Source organism: Urocitellus parryii, chromosome 2 (assembly GCF_045843805.1).
Source record: "Urocitellus parryii isolate mUroPar1 chromosome 2, mUroPar1.hap1, whole genome shotgun sequence".
NCBI classification, from domain to species: domain Eukaryota; kingdom Metazoa; phylum Chordata; class Mammalia; order Rodentia; family Sciuridae; genus Urocitellus; species Urocitellus parryii.
The window spans coordinates 125,164,584-125,178,855 of record NC_135532.1 but is presented as its reverse complement, the minus strand read 5'-3'; the positions used below and the strand labels follow the sequence as shown (position 1 = coordinate 125,178,855).

General features: G+C 32.9%; 1 pseudogene; it reads left to right on the top strand.

Moving 5' to 3' along the window:
• The first annotated feature begins 5,860 nt into the window (after positions 1 to 5,860).
• On the top strand, positions 5,861 to 7,956 carry LOC113200541 (mitogen-activated protein kinase 6 pseudogene; annotated as a pseudogene).
• The last annotated feature ends 6,316 nt before the right edge of the window (positions 7,957 to 14,272 follow it).

The following is a 14,272-nucleotide window of genomic DNA, read 5'->3' as shown; positions in this document are numbered from 1 at the left end:
TAAATTTTTTACATAGCTAAAAGTCATAAACATGGCATACTTCTTACATAGATGAAAGTTTTAAATGTGATATATACGTTCTGTATATAATTCCCTTCTCATAAAGTTACAGTTATGATACATGCTTTCTAAAGACTTGCATAATTAAAATATTTTTATTCATATATTATCAATTTATGATTATCTACAAGTGAAATGAATCATCTAGTCTTTATCATCTTTGAACACATGAAAGTTTTACCTAACAGTGTATAGATTGTTCTCATCACAAATAAGATAGATTCATATATAGATACATATTATATACATGAATACATATTCATTCTCTATATTCATCTCTCTCTCTATATATATATATTTAAAGCATATTATTTCAACTGACTAAATTCTAATAGTAATGATTATTGAGCACTCACCAAAATTATAATTCATAGAGCAGAAGAAGACAGAGCAAGCAATCTATGTGAAATTCAAACTCAATAAAGGAATTCTTTATACAGTGCTTCCTATATTAATTCTATCACAAGTAATTTCCATTTAGCACCTCCAGTGATAGAATTTCACTTCTAACAAGAAGAAACTTAGCTAAGGCACAGGACAGCCTATCCTATTCTCAAAGAGCTTCAGCTATTTGATCCAATCAAGTGTATTTATTGATGATTTACAGCAGTCCCAGAATATTCCTAAGCATTTGTAATATTTGTCCATATGTTGAACTTCATATGTACTTGGTTCATTTCTTTCCAATTGTATTATTTGATTAATGACTGAAATTGATATGCCTTCTGATAATAAGTATTTTTTTCCAAATAAATTGAGATGGTGACCCACACATCTTTGTTAGAGTCTTCATTGTTAATTTTCTATTCAGAGAGGTAATCTGAGATCGTTTTGAATTCTCTAGTGGCCTATTTGGCATAGAGGAGAAAATGACAAGAGTATAGATACATTCTCTGTACAGTTGTCTTTCTCTGCAATTTCTCAGTGTAGCTTTGACAGGTAATGTAAGTTTGCCCTATTCTGTGGGTAGTTAGACGACATTTGCTTCATAAATTGTCAGCATGTTCTCTCTTCAAAGTTGTAAGGATGACCTTAAACAAAGACAAATGTCTTGTTAGAATACTAAAATTCTTCTACAAAGCTTTAGCCTTCAAAATATCAAAATCTTTTCTCAAGAACACATCCAGAACATTGAAACTCAAACAAGTTAAAAATAGATCTAAATTAGTGATTTCCTGACTTTATATAATACACACTGAGGTTTACTTAAAATTCTACAAGGTTTCTCTAATTACAATTAACATTAATGACATTGGGTTAAACTAGTTATCAAACCGCAAGAAATCTATGTAACAAAAATACTTTGGTATGTGTCTCCAATTTACAGCTCCCTTCAATCCTAAATTACTCTGGAACACTCCATAATTTGAAACTTCCCAGGACTTGTTAATAGTGCTCTACATTCTCTCTCTGGACTAAAATGTGTCTCAATTTGGGATTTCAAATTTTAAAAGGTATTGCATATTTTACATATAATGATACATGATAAATTAGATACAACATATGAAAAACGTAAAAAAGTCTCCTCACTCCTAGAATGTGTGTGTGTGCAGTTTATTAGTGGACATTGTGGATACTGCACTTAGTTCCTCAAAAGAATATCTTATCTATTAATAAGTGCACAGGTAATTAAGAGAAGGGCAGGGTTGCATCATAGTTTCCTTTCTGCAGTATGTTTTTAAGTGTGATGGAGAAACCACTAATAGTGTTCAAATTATATTGTACATTAAAGGAGATGAATATTTAATAGGAATTTAATCCTTAAAGTTGTTAATTTGCTACTTCAACTAATACTTTTTGAAGGCTACTATGTAGACCGCACTGGGAATACAGAATTGGAGAGAAATATATTGACTTCAAAGGTACTTTTATTCAATTTATTATAAGTAACAGTCAATAAAGCTGTTATCCATAAAAATAATCTATGATTTTCCTGGTTTTTTGTTTTTGTTTTTGTTTAATTTGGTAGCATCTATAGTATTTGACTATACCATATGACAAGTACAGGGAAGGTAGATAGCCTCTACAAATTGTCAGCATAAATCCAATTTATTACATATATATTTTTACTTTATCTTTGCTTTGGGGAATTACTTTCCTTGTGGAGTGATAACTTTGCTTGTAAGATTCACAGATAATCACTCTTGATCTACAAAATAACTCAAAAGTCCTTAGGGTATTAGAAAACTTCATTGCTGCATAAAATTCAACACAATAAGGGGCAAAAATTCAAAGCCAACAATATAGCTACTAGAGAGAAAAGAAATACAGAGAATCAGGGAGTAGTAGGGTACAAGATTTCTTTTATACTTGAGTCATTTTTTCAAAAAAGAATTATGCTTTAGATAGAGAACTGGTATTACCAGAGCAACATGATAGAGGTTAGACTATTTATTTATTTATTTATTCATTTATTTATTTATTTATTTATTTTGAGAGAGAGAGAGAATATTTTTTTTTTTTTTTTTTAGTTTTCGGTGGACACAACATCTTTATTTTATTTTTATGTGGTGCTGAGGATCGAACCCAGCGTCCTGCACATTCCAGGCGAGCATGCTACCTCTTGAGCCACATCCCCAGCCCAAGGTTAGACTATTTATAACTGAAAACTTAGATGCTAAATATACTTTTCTACATTGCATGATATTTTAAGTCATTTGTACACTTTGATAAAGTTGAACATGACTACTTTGATACTTTTAATATAGTTGCATTTTTTCTATCAGTGTTTTTATTTTATTTGTTTTAAAGGAAAATTCAAATGTTCTAGTTAACAGAGAGTTTGTTTCTTAGATACAAATATTTGGATTAGTTCTCTAGAAGTGTTTTCCCTAAGACAATCAAGTGTTCTGAAAATATGATAATTTTTCTCCTTAGAAAATAAAAGCCTATGGTATAGAGTAGGTGTCAGGAAGTTACAACTTGCAGTCTGTTCTTGTAAATAAGGTTTGATTGAAGCATGATCATTCAACCAAAGGCAAAGTTGAAAGTTAGGAGAGAGAGAGAGAGATCTTTTGGTTTAGTCTGGAAAATCTAAAGTATTTACTACCTTTACCTTTATTTTCTGATACTTTCAGTAAAAGCAAGGAAGTGTTTATTGCCAAAGAATGGAATAGAAATGAATGTGCTGAATTTACACTATTAAATAAAAGAAGAAGAAAGAATGAAATAAAGAAAAGAGGAGAGATCACGAAGTATGAGGTGGACTACATGTAGAAAATGTTCACCCAATTGTGACTTTCAGAGTGAAGGGCAACTAGTAATGAAAGCCCAGTAAGACATATTCTTTTATCATACATTAAAATTAGAGACACTTTGAATGCTATATATAAGTGCTAAGAGTGAGGCAGAATTTTGATTTAGTAAATAAACCTAATATGTTAAGACTACCCTGAAAACTAACCTGGTTTTAGGGAAAACAATGAAAGCACTGTTTGTATACAGGTCAGTACTTAAGAAATATACAAGTCTTAAACATGAATTGGAACAGGAGACTTAAAAAAAAATACCAACAATTGACAGCAATGTATTAACCAGTGGGTGTTAGCAAGCAATTATCTGTAAGACTTCTACTCAGAATCCATCAACTCCTACTCTGCTGGATTGCTATACAGAGCACTAAAATTCCACAAAATTGTATTCACAACAGCAGCCTTCCATGAAGAACTGTGGCCCTCACAGGGAGAAGGCAGTATAACTTGGGATAAAATTCATATTCAGCTTCCCACAGAGTCTTCCAGAAAATCTGGTTTAGTTCTTTGAATTGACAGCATCAAAGTTGTGAGCATCACAAATCAATGTTGTATTTTGTGGCTTTTAAACATCATGTAAAATTTGATACTTTATGTTTTGATCCTATATGGATAAACAAGGTTTTTATTACATAATTTCAAACATCAAATATAATTATAAATTATTAGTATATTGTTATGTCAAAAGCTGTCCCTGGTATTTTAGTGATTTCATTCTCTGCTGACTTTGATCATTGTAAAGAATTTCTTTTAATACACTTAAATATTCTTTTGAAAATACTTCAAAACAAGTTGCAATTCTTCATTTCCAGGAAGATTTGTAACACTATCTTTTATTTTCTATAGTTCTGACTATTTAAATATACATTCAGTTTTGCAGAACAAGTACAACAACGGTTCACCTTTTCTTGATTACAACTAGGAAAATTTGCAACTTTTTGAGAAATAATTCTGAGCTCCTGGCTCTAAAATTAGGTCAGCCTGAATTCCCTTTGGTATGGTAAACTCAGGAAAAAAATTTCTAATTTTACTTAAAATAAAATATTTTTAAGAGCTAAACATTAATGAATCATTAAAAGATATACACAAATATTATATTTTTATTAAATATGTATATATATATATATTCATCTACTCAGAATTATCTTCTCCTAGATTTCCATTATAGCTTAATTAATAGCTAGCTCATATATCAATAACCCATTTGTTTTATTATTACATTATTTGTTTATGTGCTATCTTTCTGACAACTGAGAATCTTGAAGTCATTTACCATGTCTTATTCATCTTTGCAGAATACTTAGAATAACCAAAGTTTCATTCAGAGAATTCAAGTATTGTTTCTGAAAGAAATGCAGTTAACTGATGCAAACAGAGGAACAACTAAGGGAGGCTTCAAATTCTATTAATTTACTTCTTTTTTCATAAATGTTAAACATTTCTAAAAATTCTATTTGTGGCTCAATCTACTATGCTTATAAATAAAATAAAATGTTTTCTTCTATGTTTAAACCATTCTCCATTAATTTAACTACTCTGTCACTTGAAATGTCTCCCTTGGTTACACTACAATAAAAAGTATCTATCACATTGATAAGCACTTAAACATTTTTAAATATCTCCTAAATTAAGTAATATCCTGCAGAAATGATTTGAAAATTTGGAGATAAAAAGTTCCTTTTTGAGCAATGACAACAACCTAATATTGATATTATTTTCACACTTAGGTTTTTTTAATTATTATTCTAATTTAGTAGTGGAAATATATCCCCAGAAATTAGTTCTAGATATCCCAGGCTTTCAATAGAAAATACTAACATTTCTTTTACATAATGGTGACTCCAGCTGGCACAGCCAGATACCTGAGCTGACATTGGGGACTGTCTGCAGGTCCTGCACTCCCTCCATATACCAGAGAAGTCCCATTCTATCAAAATAAGATGGAATGTAGCTTTGATTGTGAATGTGGTCAGCTGGAGCCACCTGATCACAAATAAAAGGCATCTGTAATCAACAGTCACCATGGCCTCTTGTTGAAATATATAGCAACAAAGGAAGAAAAGAAGCAAAATGGAAATAGTGTTTACCAGCACCTTAGAATAACGCTGCTCAGGACCAGTCCAACACTGAAAGTGTCTACAGTATGAGGAGAATGTTCATAGAAGCCCGTTGTGTACATATCCATTCACATCTTTGTTAAATCAGTTAGCCCAGTATATTTGAGTGCACAGTATATTGCATTTCATTCCCTTCGAGTTTCTTGAATGTTTTCTTTAAATGTCTACAGAGTTGCTCCCCCTTTCTTGAAGTATGACTACTGCAACCTTTTTAAATCTCAATAGAAGCAGAGCTTTTTGAGCTTTAAATCTGAGGGGAACTCAACAGGCCTGGTTGAAATATGCAATGAACAACGAGAAAACATCTTGCTGTAGAAGCATAATTATTTTTCTTCTCCCTTTTAAAAGATTTTTCCTTTTGATGCTAGTTTCCTTCCTTGTTTACACATTTTCAACAGTTTGAAAGGAATAGACAATAGTAAGGATTTCAAAATGGCAGAGAAATTTGAAAATCTTATGAACATTCATGGTTTTGATCTGGGCTCTGGGTATATGAACTTAAAACCATAGGGTTGTGGAGGCGATGGCTTGGCTTTTTCTGCTGTAGATAATGACTGTGACAAAAATGTAGCCATCAAGAAAATTGTCCTTACTGTTGTTCCCCAGGGTGTCAAACATGCTTTCCATGAAATCAAAATTATGAGAAGACTTGGCCATGATACATATTGTTAAAGTGTTTGAAATTCTTGTCCCCAGTGGCAACCAGTTAACCCACTGTGGGTTCTTTTACTGAACTGAACAGTGTTCACATTGTTCAGGAGTGCATGCAGACAGACTTGGCTAATGTGCTGGTCCAGGGCCCTTGACTGATAGAGCATGCCAGGCTTTTTGTGTATCAGTTGTTACATTGGCTCAAGTGTATTTACTCTGCAAAGTACTGCACAGAGATCTCAAATCAGCTCATCTTTTCATTAATACTGAAGACCTGGTGCTGAAGATAGGTGACTTCGGTTTTGCATGGATCAAGGATCCTCATTATTCCCATGAGAGTCGTCTTTCTTAGGTTTGGTTACTAAATGGTACAAATCTCCAGTCTTTTACTTTCTCCTAATAACTATACCAAAGCCACTGACATGTGGGCTGCAGGCTGCATCTTTGCTGAAATGCTGAATGGTAAAACCCTCTTTGTAGGTACAGGTGAACTTGAACATATGCAACACATTTTAGAATCTATTTCTGTGGTACATTAGTAAGATCATCAAGAGCTTCTCATTGTAATTCCAGTTTACATTAGAAATTACATGACCCTTCACTCAGCTCCTCCAGGAGTTAGTTGAGAAGCAGTGGATTTCCTGGGACAAATTTTGACAAATATTTGAGTTGGTTGACAGCAGAAGAAGCATTCTCTCATCCTAACATGAATATACATTTCTTTTTCAATGGATGAACCAATTTCAAGCCATCCTTTTCATGTTGAAGAGGAAGTTGATGATAGTTTGCTTATAGAAGAAACTCACATGGTACATGGGAAATGTACCATGATTGTGAGTTTTAAGAGTCTGATTGTCCTATACATAACAACTTTGATGGTAATGAAGATTTTAGCTTGACACAAGAGCTCTGTCTGATGTCACTGATGAAGAAGAAGTACAAGTAGATCTCAAAAATATTGGGATGGAAATCAAGAAAAATATCTCGAGAATTCTGCTTTTGATACCAATTACCCTACTGAACCTTGTTGGAAGTACGTAGATCATTGTGAAAACAAATATTGTGGTCTAGAGTACAACCATGCTTGTAACTACAAAATAAGGTCATCATCATATTTAGTAATTTAGTTTGGAGAGTGAAGTTATTCATTATTATGAACCCAAACTTACCAAAGATCTTCCCAACTGGAAAGAACAAAGCAAAGAAAAATCTGATAAGAAAGGCAAGTCAAAATGTGAAAGGAATGGATTGGTTGAAGCCCAGATAGCACTGCAGGAAACATAACAGCAACTGGCTGAACAAGAATCAGGGAATTGATTTAGATTTCTTTCTCGCAGGAACTATTCAACTTAGTTCACAGCATGAGACTACTGATAAATTAAATGACTTGAATAGCTCAGTGTCCCAATTAGAGTTGGAAAGTTTTATATCAAATTCAGTAAGTTGAGAAAAACAGAAAACAGGGATGACAAATTTGGTTCAGTTAGAAGCTTTGTATCAATATTCTTGGGATAGCCAGTTTGTGAGTGGCAGGGAGCAATGTTTTCTTGTCAATCAGTTTTATTGTGAGGTCAGGAAGGATGAACAGGCTGAGAAAGTAATCACTTATACCAGTTACTTGGACAAGTTCTGTAGCAGGAAAGAAGATACTGAGATGCTAGAAATTGAGCCAGTAGAGGATGGGAAGCTTGGGGAAAGAGGAAATGAGGAAGGATTTCTCAACAACAATGGGGAGTTCCTCATTAACAAGCACTTTGAATCCATAGACCTCCTACCATTTCATAGTTCAGTGGAGTCACCACTTAAATCAATCCAGGGCATATTAACACCTTTTCCTGTGAAACCTTCCCCCTTGAGTTCCTCATAAAACATACTGAAGCTGGGTGCAGTGGTGCATGCCTGTAATCCCAGTGGCTTGGGAGGCTAAGGAAGGAGGATCACAAGTTCAAAGCCAGCTTCAGCAAAAGCAAGGCACTAAGCAACTCAGTGAGTCCCTGTCTCTAAATAAAATACAAAATAGGGCTGGGGATGTGGCACAGTGGTTGAGTGCCCCTGAGTTCAATCCCCATTACACTCCCACTAAAAAAAAAAAAAAAAAAATAGAGCAGCATTCTGAAACATCTCAACTAAAACATTCAGCAAACATTTCTCTTTGTATTCTTCAAGAATTGTGTTTGTCTTTTTTAAATTATTATTATTACTAGTGTTTAAGTCATTTTCTACTTGAATCAGACGGTCTGATTTTGTAAGGATTTTTATTAGTTCTTGGTTTTAAAATCCAGAATTTTATTTACATGAAGTAGTTTTCATTTTAATTGCCATGCATTTTGCACACACACACACAAAAGAATAGAGCAAAATAATGCAATGCTCAAGGAGAAAAATAAATGTGCTAAGACAAGTAAAAAACATTCTCTCATAGGAAAATGATCTATTTTACAGCAAACAAAAATTTCACCTTGAAATTTACTCAGAGAGAATGTACATAATTGCATGAATATATTTATTTTTTCCTAAAATATTTTTATTCATTAGTATTTTCCAGTTTTTCATACTGTACAAATTTCTTAAAACACAGCAGCAACTGAAAATGAATGCTGTATTTGGTACACATGTTATCCACCTCAAGGTAACAAAAATATATGGCAAAACATATACCACCCATAGGGCTTCACAATATGCACTTCTATTTAGCCATCATTTATTGTAGTAAACTATTAAGGCACATTGTTTATAAATGATCTGGTATTCATCCTTTATAGTGAAGTGTTAATACATCACATCTTATTTAGTTTAGCAAATCAGTAAATTTTCTGTATTTAATTATAAAATTCATTTAGTTTTAAATTTTTATTTATAACCACACTTTTTTTTGGCCCTATAGCTTGTTGCCTACTTAGCTGAATATACAAGATTAGCATATCCTAAGGCTGTCCACATACTTAATTTACTTAAGTATTCATTTTAAGTAAAGTACTCACTGTGTATAGGAAAAATTAGGAATTGATTTATTATAAGATGGTCCTAAAAGTTTTAATTGTGTTTATTTTTTAACAATATTGTAATGTTAGACTTGTATGCATGGAAGTAATTAAGGTACATCATTATTGTAGTTTAAAAGTTGTACATGAGCCAGGCATGATGGCACAAGCATGTAATACCAGCAGTTTTGGAGGCTAAGGCAGGAGGATTTTGAGTTCAAAGCCAGCCTTAGCAACTTACAGAAGTCCTAAGCTACTCAGTGAGACCCTGTATCAAAATAAAATACAAAATAGGTTGGAAATTGTGGCTCAGTGGTTGAGTGCCTCTGAGTTCAATCCCTGGTACCCATCCCCCCGAAAAAGTAAAAAGTTGTACATGATAAGTCTTTTTTTGTTTGCTTGCTTTTACTGTATGTTTTTACCAAATTATCTATTCCCCATCCCAAGACAAGTGTAAGTAAAATGAAATTAGATATAAAAAAGAAAATTCTATCATTCAAAATGCTATTTAAAAGGCAATTGTATGAAATAAGAGTATACTTAAATCGCACTGAAAGCATGCTATTTATTGGTTGAAAACTGAAAATCTATGCAAATATTTCTTCTTAGTGGTTAAAATATAGGCTTTAGAGTAAACCTTCCACTGCTTAAAAGCCACCAGTTCTTACCTGTGTGAACTTGTTTCACTTTACCTATAAGCTACAGGTCCTCCTTTGCCCTTAAAGGGGTATTGAAAAATGATAATTTCACAAGACTATTATAAGACTTAATTGACAAAATATTTTTATTTATTTATTTTTATTAGAGCTTCATAGCTATACGTAGTAGTTGTGTTCATTATGACAAACTCATATATGTGGAAATAGTATTTTTAAAGGGGTTGAAAATGGCATACAGTATATATATAAATATTTTTAATATGGTAGCTATTTTTGTAACTGTTGTACCTTTTATTCTAATTGGGCCACTTCATGTAAACTGTCAATGTTTCTCATTCCAGTTAGAAAATGAATTAATAAATATTCATTGGCATAAATGAAAATAAGAAAAATAATTTCAGAATAACATTTTAAAATAAAACCAATAAAAATGAGAGCAAGAACTAGAAAAATAAAAGTGAATTTAATATTTACTTTGCTGAATTTATTTATTTATTTGTATTCTATCTATTTATTAAACAAAGTAGATATAATACAAAGAATCATTTATGCAGGTTTTTGAAATAACTGTTTTAGGTGGAAGAACAGGTAAACTAGATAGTAACTAAGGATGCAGCTGCAAATCCTAGGATTTAAGGAATAATAAAAGCAATAGTGCTGAGTACTGTTGCTTAGTTGGGAGGCCACTACCTATGATGATGCTATGAAGTATCTCTTTTCTGATGCCTAAAGGGAATGGCACGGCGATTCTGGGGGTGCCTATAGACTGAGCCTAGCCTGTCCTGGGCTATAAAGAGATGTCTAGCACAGATAAAAATAAAAGCAATTACCTGCTGGCCTCCTACTTTGATTCAATCTAACAGAGGCTCTGATTGGTCAGAACTAATAAGAAGCTAGGCAGTAATAGTGTTAGAAAAATGTCATTTTTTTCCCTTATTCTCATTTCAAGCATAGAACAGATTTGAATGAAATGATGTGGAGTAGAAATAAAAAATAATAATCAACAGTTTCTTGTAACCATTAATCAGGGAAAAAATAATAAATAGGCTCTATGTTAACTAAGAAAAGAAAAATTTAAAAAAGTAGATGAATTTTATTTTAGCAATCATAAAGCAATCAGAGTAGAATGCTTAAATTTAATTAAAAATTGATTTTTGTAAAATAAAGCAAAACATACTTGTGGAGAGGTAGTTATAAACTCATATGTTTAAGCGAAATAACAAGGGTTCAGATCTTAGTACCTGCCCTACATATTTGTGTGAATTTGACTGCTTAACTTTCCTGTCTCTCAATTTACCATTAGGCTAGAAATAATCAGCCAAAATGTTCTTATGTCATGATTCAGGATCCTGTTCCTGATGAGGGTCCAAATTCAGCTATAGCAGATCTGCTTTGGTTGGACTTTTAATCTTTTCTAGAGCTTAGCTACTCTCAATAAATTTCTATTCCAATCCTCTCCTTTCTGTCCTTGATACTTGCAGGAGACAAAAACCTTTTAATACAAGGTGAATGAAGCCCTTCAGCTTTCACAGTTCACTTTCAATGAAAAATTTGCTGTCCTTCTCTTTCATTGTTCTTTATATAACATCAAGTGACCTTAACAACAATCACACAGTTCTACTGCCCTTTTAGTTACATTTTCCCCCATCTCATAATTCTCAAAATTCTAATAAAACAAGTAGTATATTTTTCACCTCTAAACACACCATCTCAGTGCATTACTAGTAAAATTTTAACAATTGCCTTTTTTTGTTATACAACCTCTGTGGCCTATTGTTAGTTACCCAGTCCTTCTGCCAGGGAGTGAAGTGACCATTGCCAAAACACCAGCTTAGCAATTGCATTCCACTATCATTTCTGCTAATATGTGTGCCAACTTGTTTACATTCATGGGAGACAGATGGGGAGCTTTGAACTCTGCACCAAAGAGTAGCCCATGATTGAGATATGGCAATAAAGCATCTTACCAAATCATTTCTTTTAGTCACAGGTCTGAGACTTCCATGAAAGAGTAAGGCAGGTTTATTCTATGAAGGTAATTACAAAAGAAATCTGATAATCAAGGACAATCTTCCTGCTGCATTACAAGAAGGTGAAAAAGGAGATCAGCATGGTATCTCATAATGGCCTTTACATATAGTAGGAAGGAAATTATTTGGATCTAAACTTGTATAAACACTTAAATAAGACATTATTAATATGAAACAATTTAATGCAAATACTTGATGCCTTGAAAATGAAAAAAGGACACAGTTGATAAAAACATAAAGAAGGGAAGAAAATGAGAAAGAATATGTGATTTCATATACCCAGTTTCTAAAATGTACAATAAAGTTCAGATGTATTACAATGTGGAATATGAAGTGAAAAAACACAACATATCAAAATAGCAAATAATTCTGAAAACAGAAGAACAAACTGGATAGAAATTGGGAAAGTAATTTAAATTTTTATTTTTTGAAATGGGGTATAGATATACATATAACATTTTTAAAATTTTTTATTCTACTTTGTTATATATGACAGCAGAATGCATTACAATTCATATTACATATATAGAGCATAATTTTTTTCATATCTTTGCTTGTATACAAAGTATATTCATACTATTCATGTCCTCTTCATACATGTACTTAGGGTAGTGATGTCTATATCATTCCACCATCTTTTTTTTAGGCCCTCACCCTCCCCTTCCCCTTTCCCCTATCTAGAATTTGCCAAACCTTCCCATGCTCCTCCTCTCAACCCCACTATGAATCAGCCTCCTTATATCAAAGAAAACATTGAGCCCTTGGTTTTTTGTTTTTGTTTTTGTTTTTTGATTGTCTAACTTTACTTAGCATTATATTCTACAACTCCATTCATTTACCTGCAAATGCCATAATTTTATTCTCTTTTATTGCTGAGTAATATTCCATTGTGTATATATACCACATTTTCTTTATCCATTCATCTACTGAAGGGTATCTAGGTTGGTTCCACAGTTTAGCTATTGTGAATTGTGCTCCAATAAACACTGATATGGCTGTGTCCCTATATTATGCTGTTTTTTTAAGTTCTTTGGGTTATAGACAAAGGAGTGGGATAGCTGGGTCAAAAGATGGTTCCATTCTCAGTTTACCAAAGAGTCTCCATAATGGCTGCACAAATTTGCAGTCCCACCAGCAATGTATGAGTGTTCCTTCCTCCACACATCCTCGCCAACACTTACTGTTGTTTGTATTCTTAATAGTTGCCATTCTGACTGGAGTGAGATGAAATCTTAGTTTTGATTTGCATTTCTCTAATTGCTAGAGATGTTGGACATTTTTTCATATATTTGTTGATTGATTGTATATCACTTTCTGAGAAGTGTCTGTTCAGTTCCTTGGCCCATTTATTGACTGGGCTATTTTTTTTAAATTTTAGCATTTTGAGTTCTTTATATACCTAGAGATTAGTGCTCTATCTGATGTGTGAGGGGTAAAAATTTGCTCCCAGGCTGTAGGCTGTCTATTCACCTCACAGATTGTTTCTTTTGCTGAGAAGAAGCTTTTTAGTTTGAATCCATCCCATTTATTAATTCTTGATTTTAATTCTTGCACTATAGGAGTCTCATTAAGGAACAGGGGCCTAATCCGACATGATGGAGATTCGGATCTACTTTTCCTCCTATTAGATGCAGGGTCTCTGGTTTTATTCCTAGGTCCTTGATCCACTTTGAGTTGAGTTTTATGCATGGTGAGGGGTAGGACAATCTTGCATATGGATTTTCGTTTCCCCAGCACCATTTGTTAAAGATGCTGTCTTTTCTCTGATATATGTTTTTGGCACCTTTGTCTAATATAAGATAATTGTAATTAAGTGGCTTCGTCTCTGTGTCCTCTGTTCTGTACCATTGGTCTACCTGTCTGTTGTCATGTATCAGGAATTAACAGTTATTAATGTTACTATTGTTACTATTACTCTGTAGTTATATAGTTTAAGGTCTGGTATAGTGATGCCACCTGCTTTACTCTTCTTGCTAAGGATTGCTTTAGTTATTCTGGGTCTTTTCTTTTTCCAGATGAATTTCATGACTGCTTTTTCTATTTCTATGAGAAATGTCATTGGGTTTTTGACTGGAATTTCATTAAATCTGTATAATGCTTTTGGTAGTGTGGTCATTTTTTTAAAGAGAGAAGAGAAAAAGAGAGAATTTTTTAATATTTATTTTTCAGTTTTCGGTGGACACAACATCTTTATTTTATTTTATGTGGTGCTGAGGATCAAACCCAGCACCCCTGGAATGCCAGGCGAGTGCATTGCTCCTTGAGTCACATCCCCAGCCCTAGTAGTATGGTCATTTTGATAATATTAATTCTACATATCCAAGAGAAAGGTATATCTTTTCATCTTCTATGTCTTCTTTAATTTCTGTCTTTAGTGTTCTGGTTTTTTGTTTTGTTTTGTTTTGTTTTGTTTTGTTTTGTTTTGTTTTGTTTTGTTTTGTAGAGGTCTTTCACCTCTTTTGTTAGGTGTATCCGCAAAGAATTTATTTTTTATGAGGCTATTGTAAATGTGGTATTTTTTCA